This window comes from Polypterus senegalus, chromosome 3 (assembly GCF_016835505.1).
Source record: "Polypterus senegalus isolate Bchr_013 chromosome 3, ASM1683550v1, whole genome shotgun sequence".
NCBI classification, from domain to species: Eukaryota; Metazoa; Chordata; class Cladistia; order Polypteriformes; family Polypteridae; genus Polypterus; species Polypterus senegalus.
Window position 1 is genome coordinate 287,154,893 of NC_053156.1, and position 15,331 is coordinate 287,170,223.

A 15,331-nucleotide genomic window follows, 5' to 3' on the forward strand; every position below is an offset into this window, starting at 1 on the left:
GGGCATACTTATTGCCACCCGACTTGGAGCCTGTGCATTGGGGTTTACCCCAGTGGACGATAGGGTGGCCTCCCTCCACCTTCGGGTGGGGGGAAGGGTCCTGACTGTTGTTTGTGGGTATGCGCCGAACAGCATTTTGGAGAATGTCACCACTTAATCTTCTTTTGCTTAAACTGTAAAGGCTCAGCTCTTTTAATCTTTCCTCATAATTCATCCCCTGTAGTCGTCTAATTAGTCTAGTCGCTCTTCTCTGGACCTTTTCTAGTGCTGTTATGTCCTTTTTGTAGCCTGGAGACCAAAACTGCACCCAGTACTCCAGATGAGGCCTCACCAGTGTGTTATAAAGGTTGAGCAGAACCTCCTGTGACTTGTACTCCATACATCAAGACGCTATATAACATGACGTTCTGTTAGCCTTCTTAATGGCTTCTGAACACTGTCGGGAAGTCGATAGCTTAGAGTCCACTATGACTCCTAAATCCTTCTCATAAGGTGTACTCTCGATATTCTGACCGCCCATTGTGTATTCAGACCTAACATTTTTACTTCCATGTGTAATACTTTACATTTACTGACATTAAATTTCATCTGCCACAAGTCTGCCCAAGCCTGTATGCTACCCAAGTCCTTCTGTGATGATATAACAGATTCCAAATTATCTGCTAATCCACCTATCTTGGTATCTGCAAACTTAACCAGCCTGTGACTTATATTCCTATCTAAAGCATTTATATATATTAAAAATAGCAGCGGCCCCAGCACTGACCCTTACTGGTCACCACTCTTACCATTGGCCAGTTCTGATGAGGTTCCTCGCACCATCACCCTCTGCTTCCTGTGCCATGTTTACTTCTAACTGATCTCTTATTCTGCCTTCAGAAAATACAAGTGTATTTGTGCTATTGTTTGAAATATTTAACTTTTTCATTTTTCTCCTATTTATTTGCCTTTTTCTTCTGTGCCATTTGCTCCCTTAATTGCATTTTAATAATGAAAATTAACTGCGATCAGAGCAGACACCTGGGCAAATGACACCAAATGCCAAAAGGCTGCAGCTACTTCAGCATCCGACACAATAATATGCTAATTTATAAATAGTGGGTTAAAGAGCCAGAACACCTAGAAAAACAAGAATGAAGATTATAATGATGATAAAAACCAAAAAATGACAATGTAAATACTTGGCACATTCTAATAATTTGAATAATTTTTACATTGACCACAAAAACCTGAAACTCACCTTAATTAATTGGGCTAAGAGTCCACTTAGAAAGAGCAGTTGGTTCTCATCTTATTTTCTAAAGCTGCATCTCCTGGTGAGGGTTGCTGGGTCAACAGGCCAAGCAGGTCTGCCCAGACTTCTCTGTCCCCAGCTACAGATTCCAGTTCTACCAAGCCAGCTGAGAAATCTTATCCTTCCAGCTTGTCCTGGGTTTTCCCACAGAGTTTCCTGCCCAATCTGATTTGACCTGAGCAGCCCTAGGGGGATACACCTTTTATACCCTCATGACATGCCCTATCCACCTCAACTGGTTCTGTGTAATTGGGAGGACAGCCGGGACTCTTCTCTGAGACTCTCCCAAATTGCTAAGTTTCTCACCATATCCCAGATTGTCAACTCAGCCACCATGCAAACAAACCTTACAGTGGGTTGAAAAAGTATTCAGCCCCCTCTGGAAAGCCACAGTGTTTCCATCTTGCATCATTACAACCTATAAAAATCACAAACTTTTATTTCTCTGTGAACATATTTTGAAACCTTTAAAGCCTGGTGCACTAAACAAATGCAAATTGACAGACACGTTGGGAAAAATGCTGTTGAAAAAATCATGGACCCCTTCACATGACACACAGTCAATACTTGTTAACTGCTTGCAATCGCTTTGGATTGCCATCTACAAGGTTAGCACATCTGGATGGAGGCCATTTTTCTCCCATTCTTCTTTGCAGAACTGTTCCAACTGGGCAACGTTTGAAGGCTTTCGTTTGTGAACTGCAATTTTGACATCACAGCCAACAAATTTTCAATCAGATTCAGACCCGGACTCTGGCTAGGCCACTGCAAAACCTGGATCTTCCTTTTGTCAAACCATGGTTTGGTTACTTCTGCAAAGCGTTTCGGGTCATTGTCCTGCTGAAAGTGGTAGTGTCATCCGAATCCCAATTTCATGGCTGCCATTTGAAGGTTTTCTTCCAAAATCTGGATATACTTCTTACTATCCATTCTTCCTTCAATACAGACAAGGGACCCAGTGCCTGCCATAGAGAAGAAGCCCCAAAGCATGATGCTCCCCCCACCATGCTTGATGGTAAGTATGGTGTTTGCCAGATCATTGGCAGTCCCTTTCATCCACCAGACAAACACCTTTGTGTTGAGGCCAAAAAGTTCAATTGTGGTCTCATCAGACCAAAGTACATGACTCCAGAATGCAGAGCTCTTCTCAAGATGTCTGTTAGCGAATTCTAATCAAGTTTTCAGACGACATTTTTTAGTAGTCCTTTTTTCTGGCAACTTTGCTATACAGCCCCTCTCTGTTCAAAACCATCGATATTGTAGTCTTGTGCACATCCACTCCAGCTGCAGGTCCCTGAGAGTCACCTTAGGATTTGCTCTGACTTCTCTGACTAGTTTTCTTGACATTTTCTTTGTTATTCTAACAGAGTGGCCTGACCTAGGCCATTTCACTATGCTTCCAGTTGTCTTCCACTTCGCTATGATGGCCTTTACAGTGGACACACTGAGGCTAAGGAGCTTGGCAATCTTCGTGGCACCATTGCCATCTTTAAATTACTTAATCACAGTGGATCTCAAAGTCATTAGAAAATTCAATTGTCTTCATTTTTGTCCGTTTTTGAGGTTTCACCAAATAAGCCACTTGTACTGATTTCTCAGTTGTACAGTATGTTCCTAACAACTGGCCTAAATAATCTCTTATAGACCAGTCGACACGCTAGAGGATTAATGGCTTGACTGTTTACACCCGTTTTCATTACCCTTATTGCATTGTTAACAATCATACAGTCTCCAAGCTATTAGAGGTCAAATACTTATTCAACAGCAGATTTCACTGATCTATTCTTTATCGTTGCAGCATAATTTGGTTTTCAGGATTTTTTAGTGAAAATTTTCTGAACAAGAGGCCCTCATTTATAAGTAACAGTTGTGAAAAAGGCGCTATATAGCGCCCTTGAACCCTCAGGGATGACTCCAAACAACGGGTAAAAGTCCAATACTTTTTATTTTGACTCACAGTGCACCAAGCACCTTCCACACTACTCATCCAATACTCGACTATAAATACTCCTCCTCGCCCAGACACCTGCTCCTCTACCTCCCAGCTCAGCTCAGTGTCTGGACTGAGGCACCGTCCTTTTATAGCCCCTGACCCGGAGGTATTCCTGTCCCGACAGTCCATAGTTCCTTACTCCTTCCGGTCAGGGCAATCAGTCCTTTCTTTAACCCGGAGCACGTTGTTAGTTCCTGTCACATGACCATGACGTACTCCCGGGTCATAGGGCATGAAAGAGCCCATAAGCCCCCCCACAGCGACTCCTGATGGCCCCCAAGGTATCCAGCAGGGTTGTGTAAAAATACTACAAGGTCCATAATGCCCTGCTGGACCTCGGGGCATGATCCTGCTGTCGGGAGAGCTCCTCCTGGCGGCCTGGGGATTCGGACCAGCATGGAAAGCCGGCAATCCTCCACACAGTATAAAACTAAAGATGCATTTTCAAAGAAAAGTATTACAGGAAATTTAAACTTTGTCTAGGAAATCTAATACTTTTTTAATCCACTGTATTTATGTTGCTCGTACTTGTGACCTCATTACTCAAACCTCATGTCCATAGATGAAGACAAGGATAACAGGGGAGCTGTGTCAAAACCAAAACTTACGGCTATAAGGGGTCCCGTGGACTAGGTCTGAGAGCTACTAATCCGATAAGTGTTGGGAAAGTGAGAGGGCAAGGCGAGATGTGTCTGGCAACCTCATTAAATCAATCAAATATATTTGGAACATTTACCTTGCTTCACAGTGTAATCCAACTATGAAGTGAATCTGCAGCCCTAAGGGTGATGTGATGCCACTGCCCCTCATTAAGGAATGCCAGGCCTACCCTCAAAGATTTAAGATTTTTTTCTCAGGTTTAGTCAGCTTTAAATCCACAAGGCCAATTTGGAGTTACAAATCCAACAAATATTGCTAGATTTTGGATGTTGGAGAAAATCCAATTACCTGAGGAAAATTCATGCAGACATGATTCAACCAGGCGTACTACCCTGGATTACATTTATTTCTTATGTACTGAATATTTTCATTAATCATTAGGTTTCCCTGTTTCTATTTTCTATTGTCTCTCACGTAACATTTTTTTTTTCTGATTTTAATCTCTTTAATAATGTACTGCATAAATAGTATGCTTTCTGTGTGAACAGATGTTTTCCTGTATCTCCTGTATTTTATGGGTGGTACCCCCCAAGAGGCGAAGCCACCCTGATGTCACCACTTCTGAGCCTCCCTCTGGCTGTTTAGGTACAGAAAGCTCAGCTGTGGTGTGACGTTGTTCATTTGGAGTCTAAGTACTCTAAGTGTTATGTCTCTTTATTGGATTTCCATGTTTTTGTTCATTTTGGCTTATTAGAGTTTTCTTTCTGGATTACTATTGCAGATAAAGAGTCTTGAGCTGTCATTGTATATGAACTCCAACATGGACATTCCTTATTTACTCCTTGCCAATGGAGTCGTGTCATGTGAACGATACACCTCTTAAGTGAACAGATCCACTTATCATGTAACATTTGAATATATTTCAGTTTCCACCAATCAACATACAGATAAATAACTCGTACTGCACTTGGTTTGTCTCATCTGCGCAGCTTCAAGTGCTGTTATGTCTTTCCTGTACTATGGTGACCAGAACTGCACACAATATTCCAAATGTGGCCTCACTAGTACATTATATAGATTGAACATTATATTCATTGATTTATTTTTTACTGTTTACATTAACATTGTATTTGCCTTTTTAATCACTTCTGTACATTGCTTAGATGACAAAAATGTTGTGCTAGCATAAACCCCTAAAATCCTTTTCAGAAGTCACTTCCTGTATGACAGTGTCCCTCATCTTGTATTTATAATTGATGTTCCATTTACTGGGTGGACTGGGTGTTGGGCAAGCTTGTGGGGTCCAGTGGCTGTGGGGCATCTGTTGTTGAAGAAAGATTCATGGATTTTGACATTGCTGACGATGTGGCTATCTTCGCGGAGTCAATGGAGGCTCTAATCGGGGCTCTCGAGAGACTGAGCGAGGTGTCTGAGTGTCTGGGCTTGCGAGTGTCCTGATACTAACCAACATCCAGGCCTTTAAAGACCTCTTGGGCACAGCCAACAGCAGGGTGTCTGTCTGCGCAGAGAGGGTCGACCTTGCCGAGAGGTTTACTTACCTTGGCAGTGACATTCATATCTCTGGTGACTCTTCCTATGAAGTCAGTAGACGGATTGGGAGAGTATGGGGGGTCATGAGGTCACTGGAAAGGGGTGTGTGGCACTCACGATATCTATGCAAAAGGATGAAGGTCCAAGTCTTTAGAGTCCTGGTACTTCCTGTCTTGCTATATGGTTGTGAGACATGGACGCTATCCAGTGACCTGAGGCGAAGACTGGATTTCATTTGGTACTGTGTCTCTCCGGAAGATCTTTGGGTACTGTTGGTTTGACTTTATGTCGAATGAGCGGTGGCTGACAGAGTCCCAAATGAGGCACATTACCAGCATTGTGAGGGAGCATCAGTTACATTACTACGGCCATGTGACACATTTCCCCAAGGGTGATCCAGCTCGTAAGATCCTCATTGTTGGAGACCCAAGTGGCTGGACCAGGTTACCCACATAACACCTGGCTGCGGCAGATAGAGGGTCATTTCCAAAGGGTGGGACTGGACCACATGTCTGCCTTGGCGGTTGCCAACTGGAATCCCGAGTTGTTTCGTTGTGTGGTGGGTGTGGCAATGCACTGTACCAGTGCATGCTCCCCAACCTGACTTGACTTGACTTGTTCCTTTTGCCCACAGGTACCACTTGGATCACGTGACTTAGTAACCATCACACCCTCTCTAACCTCACTTTCCTTCCTCTCTTTCAGGCTACACCTCTTCAGAGTAGCAGCGAGCGGAAGCACAGAGCAGCGGCGTCTCCTACAAGTATGTAGCCCTTCGTGCTACACCCGAGTAAGTTCAACTGAAGTAAAGCCGGCAGCTGACCAGGAGAAATAACCATCAGTGAGAAATCAAAGTCAGTCAGCTCAGCGGGTGGTGGAAACCTAAAGCCGATGTTCTCTTAGTGATTCAGCTGAACGCGGAAAGCACCAAAACACCAAAGTTACTACAGATATGGAGAAGATGATATCAAAACTAAACAAAAGTTCTATCTGCTCTCTACCCGTTGAGGGCACATTTATATGTTGTGTGTCCTGCAGCATGTACAGTTCAGGTTTTCCGGCCGACAGTGTAGACAGCTTCACCTGCCAAAAGTGTTTAGTTAATTTTGTTGGTCAGGAAAATATGCAAATTGGAGGACTGCGTTAGGAACCTCATAGCAATTAGGCAAACCTAAAATTGGATCGACTCGGTTTGTTTAGACAATTCGGCTACTTCTGAATCAGCTTCAGTCTCTCCAGGTCCCACTGTAGTCAGTTCGTGGATCCCCAATGTTTTGGGGGCCTGAGCAGATTGACATTCATCTTTCTTTATTTTCAGATATTGTGTGATCAACAATGTTGGTCATGTTTTGCTGGTCCTGTTTTGGCTCATTTTGTATCTCATTATTGTTTGGCTATTAATTAAGGATAAAGAAACAATTAAGGGGTCTGAGTCATCAAGAGCAAGTTAATTAAAATTAATTTAAAAGAAGTTAATTAGCAGTAAAAACAGGTCAATAATTAAGAAAAAGGGTTAGAATAAAAACCTGCAGCTACTGCGGCCCTCCAGGACTGAAGTTGGGGACGCCTGGGCTATATGAAAGGATTTTTAAACAATAACAACATTTATTTCTATAACACGTTTTCATACAAATGATGTAGCTCAAAGTGCTTTACAGGATGAAGAAAGAGAAAAAAGACAAATTATAAATAATAAAAATAAGGAAATACTAATTAATAGAATAAAAGTAAGGTCCGATGGCCATGGAGGACAGACAAACACAAAAAAAAAAAACTCCAGACGGCTGGAGAAAAAACAAAATCTGCTGGGGTTCTGAGGCCACGAGACCACCCAGCCATCCCTCACTGGGCATTCTACCAAACATCAATGATCTCAATCAGTCCTCGTGGTTTTCAGGCTTCACATGAAAGAATTAGATGATGACGGTCATGTGGACATCTGGCCTTCAATCCGTCAATGTGAGGACTGCATGGTGCCCTGATCAGGTGGTGGTGGTGCAGATCGGCACCACAGAAGACTGGAAAAAGAACAGCAGAGAAAGTAAGGATTAGTACGGATTGTGGAGCCATGAAAAAAACGATAATTCAATGCATATACAGAATATTAGAGTTACACTAAAATGAAGCCATGTTACAATACTGAGTTTTTAGCATTTTTTTAAAGTGCGCCACTCTATCAGTCTGACGAATTCCTATCAGTCAGCTATTCCAGGTGCATAACAGCAGAAGGCCGCCTCACCACTTCTTTTAAGTTTAGCTCTTGGAATTCTTAGCAGACCCTCATTTGAATATCTAAGGGTACGATTTGGAGTGTAAGGTGAGAGGCATTCCAAGATATGGAGCAAGATTATTTAAGGCTTATAAAATTATAATTATAATTATAATTATAAAAGTCCAAGCCAGGGGTGCACAATGCGTCGATCGCGATCGACCGGTAGATCGCAAAGGTAGTGCAGGTAGATCGCATTGCATTCAAAAAAAATGTTTTAAATGTTAGTCTATCATATATCCTCCCTATGGCATTTGCCACTTGATTGACTTACAGGGCGGCCAGTCTGAGATCTCTTTTCTTCTAACACACTGGTCATCCCGCACACACGATCAAACTCGCGAGCTACTGCAAAACTTCGGCTGTGATCTAGTTAGCCTTTCAATTTGTATCGACTAAAGAAGGGTGTTTCAGATAGGGGGCACTATCGCTCCCTTGAACCTCTGTCCAAAACTCCAGACACCAGATAAATGTCCAATAATTCACTTTATTCTCACAGTACAGTGCACAAAGCACCCTCTCCTCCACAATACTCATAAACAAACCAATAATAATAACAATAATACTCTCCACCACTCCCAGACACGTTGCCCTCCTACCACCCAGCTCAGCTCGCCATCTGGGAGCTCCCAGAGTCCTTTTATAGTCCCTGACCCGGAAGTGTTTCAATCCCCAGTCCATGTGATCCTTTATCACTTCCGGGTCAGATAAAAAGTCCTTTTCTTCACCCCGGAAGCACGTCATTCCCTTGTCCATGTGACTCGGACGTACTTCCGGGGCGTAGGGTAAATAACCGTTGTTCCTCCCTGCAGCGTCACCTAGTGGCCCCCATGGCATCCAGCAGGGCTGTGTATAAAAAACTGCAATGTCCATGATGCCCTGCTGGTCTTCGGGGAACCTCCATACTGCAGGGAGGGCTCCACCTGGCGGCTTGGGGGTATTGGCCAGGATAAACGGCTGGCCATACGCCACAAGGGATTTAAAAAAAAAATTGTTTGGGGAGGGTATGGGCTGGATGTGGAATTGGAAGAGGATTTTTTTTTCTCATAATGTCACAATCGAAGTGCGTTTGTCTGATCTGTCAATCTATCATTGCTATTGCAAAGAAGGAAAATGTGGAAAGGTTCATAAAAACTACGAAACTGACTGCCTTCCAAAAAGTGATCTGGGAAAGAGAAAGGAGAGGGAACTAAAATCGCAGTTAATTAGACAGCCGTCATTTTTCACTCGGCTAAATTCAAAAGCAAAGGCAGACACACCTGAGCTGGAGACACAATGGAAGGCATGTGCACAACTTGACAGCATACGTTACACAGAGCAGATTGAAAATTGTCTGTCAGACTTTGACAGGTGGTTTCAAGACTCAGCTTTACTTGAGCCAATCGCTACATTTAAGTGCTATCCATTTAGGGAAGATGTTGAGGGCGATTCACTCGCATCAGAAATTGCAACAGTGTTTCACCTAAAACTGCTCTACAGTGGAGGATGAGATTTTGACACTACAGGGTGACATTCAGCTGACGTCTGGGACTCTTGGACAGTTTTGTAACTCACAGAGGAAAAGTAGCCAAACATGAGGAAATGTGCTACCTCCTTGACTGCACTTAATTATGTGAGTCAGCCTTTTTCCACATGAAATCCAAATACTGTAGTGACCATAAATGTATTGAATTGTTATTGTGCCATAAGGGTTATTCAGTTATGTAAGATACGACAAGATATCATTTTATGTATGAAGTATAGTCAGTGTGTGTGTGTGTATGTACAGGGTGACACAGAAAAATGGGAACTTTTGAAAAACCCAATAAAAATAGAAGAAATCCAATAAAAAAAAATTATTGACAGCAATTGAACCACTACAACTTGCCTTTTAAGAGACAGTAATCCAAATTATCAATGTCTGAAAATTACGTCCTGTAGATGGCGTCCTCTTGTACGTATGCATTCTTCCAATCTGCCATGGGCTCCGTAAGACTGAAACGCGTACAGCTTCGATATTCTGTGTACGAGCACTTCTCGGTCGTCCTGTGGGTTTCTTTTTTAGAGCAGATCCAGTCTGTTCAAAGCTTTTAATCCAAGTTTTTATCGCGTGTTTCGAGGGAACCCGACCATGACATCCTAAGTTGAAAAAACTCCCTCTGCACACCTCCCAAACTATCATTGCTTTTGTAAAACTTTTTTATTGCGAAAGCACGCTGTTGATCGTTCCACTGATCCATGATTACTAAATGGCGAGATTGTTTACAGCTCAAGGTCCCTGTTCCGCAGGGCTGCCAACATGTACATGGCTGTCACTACGCATTTCAAATATATATATAGCATTTTTAATGTAGGTAGATCATTTCAACCTGGTCATTTTAAAAGTAGCTCGCAAGCCGAAAAAGTGTGGGCACCTCTGGTCTAAGCAAATTACATTCTATGTTTTACTTTTGTCAACTACTGCAGTTGCACGTTCAGAAAAATCAAAAAGATTGGTTTGTCAAGATCTTTCTGTCATAATCCCATACTGCCTGTTATTCAGTATAGCATTCTTGTTACAAAAAGCCCCATCTACTGCTGTACTCTGGGAATGGCCCAATATGTATAAAACGTGAGGGATTACTCAGCAGGAATCTTACAAGTGTGAGACAGAAATCTGGTTTTACTTTGTTCAAGAAGGTTTTGGCTGTTATTACTTCCACAAGCTCATCCTCCAAGTTGATGTGCTAGCAAACTAGGATAATGGCTGGTCAACTCTAGTCCTTCAACTGGTCAGTGGTGATCAGACCGCCTTATGCTTGCCAATACTTGTGACATACTCCCTCAACACCAGATGTGCACACTTTCCTGATTCCTATACCTCCAGTACAGCTGAATGTGTACAACAGGAGGCAACTCAATCAATTCAAACTGCAGGCTAGGCCATATTATTAAAATTCATTCCATAATTGCACGCTTGGGAGCCCTCATGCATCAGCGGTACAAATTTTAGTGTAGGAAAATGAACATGTTGGTCAATAACTCTTAAAATCACATGCATTTCTCAGCTTGAAGAGGTTTTGTCACTCCTAATTCATTGCGATAATAGATGTTAACTCCCCACATAATCACATCCTCACAGCAGTAAAGTCGCAAGATAAAAAGTCGTCGTCATTGCCCAAGAATATTAATGGTGGCTGAATTCCAGGCCTGCTGTGACTGTCCTGCAGAGAGAAGTATGGAGGTATGCTGAATATTTTATCAGTGGGGACATAATTGCATTGTAATTTACTTAGCTCACTCCCACGTGACCGTGTTTGGTTTACTTTGGAGGCAAGTGAGAAGCATTAACACTATGCAGAGCTCACGTTTTGCAGGATTATGTTTTCCCGGGGTGGCATGGTGTGTAGAGCTGATGCATCATGGATCAGCATCCTAGGTTTGAATCCTGTGCCATCTTGTTGTTGGCGTGGAGCCTGCATGGGTACTGCAATTTTTCTCCCACCATCCCAAATGAATGGTTAGGTTAGATTAATGGGTGAATCCAACTTGGCCGAGTATAAGGGTTGGCATGTTCATTAGTGGGCCCTATGGTGGACTGTCCTGGGATGTCCAGTTCTTATGCCCAGTTCTGCCACTATAAATTCTGGCTCACCACAAACCTGAATTGAATTAAACCGGTTTGATAATGTCATGTACAGGAAGCCTCCTGCCACAACCTGAAGAGGTTGGTCAGGGTGACTCGCAGGGCTGTCTTAACCTATTGGCACAATGGGCACTGGCCAGGGGCCCCAGGAACATAGAGGCCTATAGTGTTTCTGATGCCTATCTATGTTTCTGTTTTGCTATCAAAACAGGGGATCCAACGCACTACTTTGCCCGGGGTCCTATGGTGTTGATAAGAAGGCCCTGAATTTGTCCCAGTATGGCTACACTATGTGTAATAGACTGGAACTCCATCAAAGGAGGGTTTCCTTTTTCCCTCCCAAGATGTCAATTCCCACAACTTAAACTGGATTAAGTGGGTTTCTGCCAAGTGTACAGCAACCAGGATTTGAATCATGACCTCCAAGTCTGAGGTTGTTGTCCTCAGTCAGAAAAGTGTAAAGGGCCTTCTTCAAATTGGGGATGAGATGCTGCCTAGAGTGGAGGAGATTAAATACGTTTCGGTTTTTTGTTCATGACTGGGAGAAGAAGGGAGTGGAAGATCAACACAACAATCAGAGGAGTCATGCAGATGTTGTACCAGACAGCCATGGTGAGGAGAACTCATCTGAAAGGCAAAGCACTGGATTCACCAGTTGATCTACATTCCTGCCTTCTCCCAAGGTCACACACTTTAGGTAGTGAGTGAAAGAACTAGATTGTGGATATAAAGAACAGAAACGAGCATCCATCTCAGGGTGCCTGGACTAAGCTATAGACATAGGTTGAGGAGTGCAAATAATCAGTGGGGAGTCAAAGTAGATTAGAATTCCTCCAGGACACCTCCCTGAGGAGGTTTTTTAGACATCTCCAACTGACACGAAACATTGGAGCAGACATAGAACATGCTGGTGAGAATAGATGGCCTGAAAACACCTTGGTATCCCCTCTGGAGGAACCAGAGGAGGTGGTGAGGAAAATGGACATTTGGGCATCTTCGCTCAGTCTGCTTGCTCTGTTAGCTGGATCCAGGCACTGATAATGGATGCTTGGGTGTCTGAGGAGCACCTTCCAAGCTTAGACAAGGTATGCAATACCCCGCCAGGGCAAGAGGGGGCACCAGAAGTTAGCCTGCCCAGAGAGCTATTGAAAAGAAAGCAACATTTAAATACCTACGATTGGTGGTAGACCAAAATGGACAACTGGCTGTACTGTAGAGATGACCCAAAGAGTGCAGTGTGAATGGAACAATTGGAAGAAGGTATTAGGAGCATTTTGTATTTGAAGAATCAAGGTAAGGCATAAGGGTAAGATATTAAGATAATGATAAGAGCAGCAATGATGTGTAAGGACGAGTCATGGCCAAAAAAGGGAGTGCAAGAGAAGAAGTTGCAGGTGGCATAAATGAAAATTTTGAGATGGATATGTGGAGTTCCAAAGAAGCATATAATAAGAAATGAGACAATCAGAGGCACAACAAAAGAAGGAGAGATATCTAAGAAAAGTACGGGCAACGATACTGAAGTGGTGTGGATATGATTGAGGAGAGATAAGGAATATGTGGGTAAAAAATGAGTGATGGGAATGGAAAGCAAAGGAGGCCAATGTGGAGGTACAAGGTGAAAGTAGAAGATTTGAAGGAAATGAGTTTGACTGGAAGGAGGAGGTGGAGGAGCAGGACTGAGCCGTATGGAGTAGGTTGGACAAACAACTGCAGGTCTGCAAGCTGCAATGCTGGGGCGCCAACCCAGTCATTCCCATTTAATTAAAACAACAGTTTAAACAAAACGTGCGCTTGATGGCACTAAACAACAACAACATTTATTTCTATAGCACATTTTTATACAAATAATGCAGCTCAAAGGGCTTTACATGATGAAGAAAGAGAAAAAATACAAAATAAATAAGAATTAAAATAAGGGAACACTAATTAACATAGAATAAAAGTAAGGTCCGATGGCCAGGGAGGACAGAAAAAAAAAAGAAAAAAACTCCAGACTCTGGAGAAAAAAATAAAATCTGCAGGGGTTCCGAGGCCACAAGACCGCCCAGCCCCCTCTAGGCATTCTACCTACCGTAGATCCCGTTATATAAGCCGAGAATTTCATCCTAGATTTTTGGCTTGGAGTTTGGGGGTTGGTTTATACAACGAGTATCGTTTCAGATTCAAGATTTCCAGCGCAATGCCGGTTTTGCCGATGAATACGGAAGTAAATAATGATGAAACCACAGAGTCATCTTTCAGATGAAGAAGTAACTTTGCATGCCGGTACTTTAATTTAAATAAAGAATTTATTCAAAAAAGTGTTTTAGTTGTTGATTTTATTAATAAAATATATAATAAATTATCGGGAAGTTTAAAATAAAAATTTTTGTTTTGATTTACGATCAACATCTTGCGTTACGAAATGGAAGTGGTCACGTGTATCCGCTTGCACGATTGTAAACAAACAACCGAGAGCGTTAGTAGCGTCAGTTGGAGCCCAGATACATGTGTTTGTGGATGTAATTTCGGTCATTGCAGTGATTTGCCTATATATTGTGGAGCCAACTGGACAGAGATAGGCGGACATGTTGTTTTTCAACCACCACACGTTTATTTACAATATTTACAATTATTAAATTGGTCACAGAGACCCAGTTCAGTGCACAATACACCCCAACACACTCAGTCCTGGCCACAATGCCTCTCTTCGGGCTGCCTCCACACCTCCTCTGTGCTTCGTCCTGCCTCCTCCCGACTCCAGCCAATGAATGGAGACGGCCCCTTTTATACCGTTCCCGGATGAGCACCAGGTGTTCCCGGCATTCCTCCCTTGGCCACACCAAAGCGTGGCGGAAGTGCCAGCTGTCCTCCTGGCAGCTCTCCTGGTATCATCCTATATCTTCCCCCCAGCACTTCCTGGTGTGGCGGAAGTGCTGGGGCAACAGGTCCCCAAGGCATTGGGGCGGTGACCACGGGCCCCTACAGGGTAGGGCTTCCATGCCCTCAACCCGTGGCCCCCAGAACAACCAGGAAGGCAGCCCCCACGTGATCCAGGGTGGGCTTTGACCCTCTTCCGGTCCCTCACGGGGTCCCGGCCGGGTCTTGGCCCCTGGCATCCCTGACAATATATAATTCATTAAGACCATGTAAGCAAGATACATATTTGCTAAGGAAGGAAGAGAAGGTAAAGAAAGCGATCACAATCGAAACGAAGATGGAAAGGAAATTGAGTGGAAATATGAGAGTGCTGTTCGTGTGACCGATCTCGCTAATATGTACAGCATGTCGAAATCCACCATCTCGACTATTTTACAAATAAAAGATTTGCATAAGGAGGCTCCTTCTAAAAAATAACCACCTTTCGTTTCATTCTCCTCCTCCTGCCTTCCTGCAGCCCAAAGATGTCAAATTAAAGGGCGAGTACAGTATGAAATTGTTGTTTCTAGAATAGAATGCCTTTTATTGTCACTATACACATCTACAATGAGATTAAAAGCAGCTCCTTAAGTGCAGAAAAAAAGTTCTGTATAGGGCTTGTATGGTTGTTTTTTTAGCCTTAGCATAACGCCGGATCTGTGGCTCCGCTTCTGCTTTCTTTTCCTCCTCCGTCTGTGTTGTCTCCTGGACCCGACAACAATCCACAGAGAGCCCGCTGGTCTCGCTATGTTGTCTGGGATGTTGTGCGTGTGATGAGAAACACTCGAAACAGATGTGTGGCTCTGGACACCGATGTCTATAAGGTTCTGACGGGTGTAGCGGATGTTCGCCGAACCGATCGTGCACAAACAAGGAATAAAAAAAGTACAAAAAAGTGCACTGAAAAGGAGAGTCTTGAGCTGCTGCGACCATGCGCGCCGCCCTGCTCCTAGCTTAATCTAGCCTACTTCTGGTAGGCTAGGCACTTTTTATAACTTTTTGGTTAGCACATTAGAAAAATTATTGGTGTTTTGGTAAATTATGCACATTATACAACCCTTTTTTATTATGAAAAGGTTAAGTAAGTGTTGCAGTGGGAGGTTCGGAACGCATTATGGG